We start from the raw sequence: 230 nt of genomic DNA, 5'->3' as shown, positions 1-230 counted from the left end.
GGGGCTATCTAGGTATCTAGATGCAGCGGGTATCTATATATATCTATCTAAATTATCTATATATCATATCTATTATATTATCATATCTCTCATCCTATCTCTATATCGCATCTCTATCTCTTATATATCTATATATACTCTACACCATCTCCATCTATATTTCTATTCTATTACATCTACTATATCGTCTCTATATCTTCTCTCTCTATATATATTACCTTATCTTATTC

The 230-nt window shown here is 28.7% G+C and overlaps 1 protein-coding gene across 2 annotated transcripts in view; it reads left to right on the top strand.

Moving 5' to 3' along the window:
- The window catches only part of LOC119586525 (neurotrophin 1-like), a 28,112-nt gene that overhangs the window by 20,074 nt on the left and 7,808 nt on the right, over positions 1-230 (top strand). The window lies entirely within an intron of this gene.

This window comes from Penaeus monodon, chromosome 21, assembly GCF_015228065.2.
Source record: "Penaeus monodon isolate SGIC_2016 chromosome 21, NSTDA_Pmon_1, whole genome shotgun sequence".
NCBI lineage: Eukaryota > Metazoa > Arthropoda > Malacostraca > Decapoda > Penaeidae > Penaeus > Penaeus monodon.
This window is presented reverse-complemented; position numbering and strand designations above follow the sequence as displayed.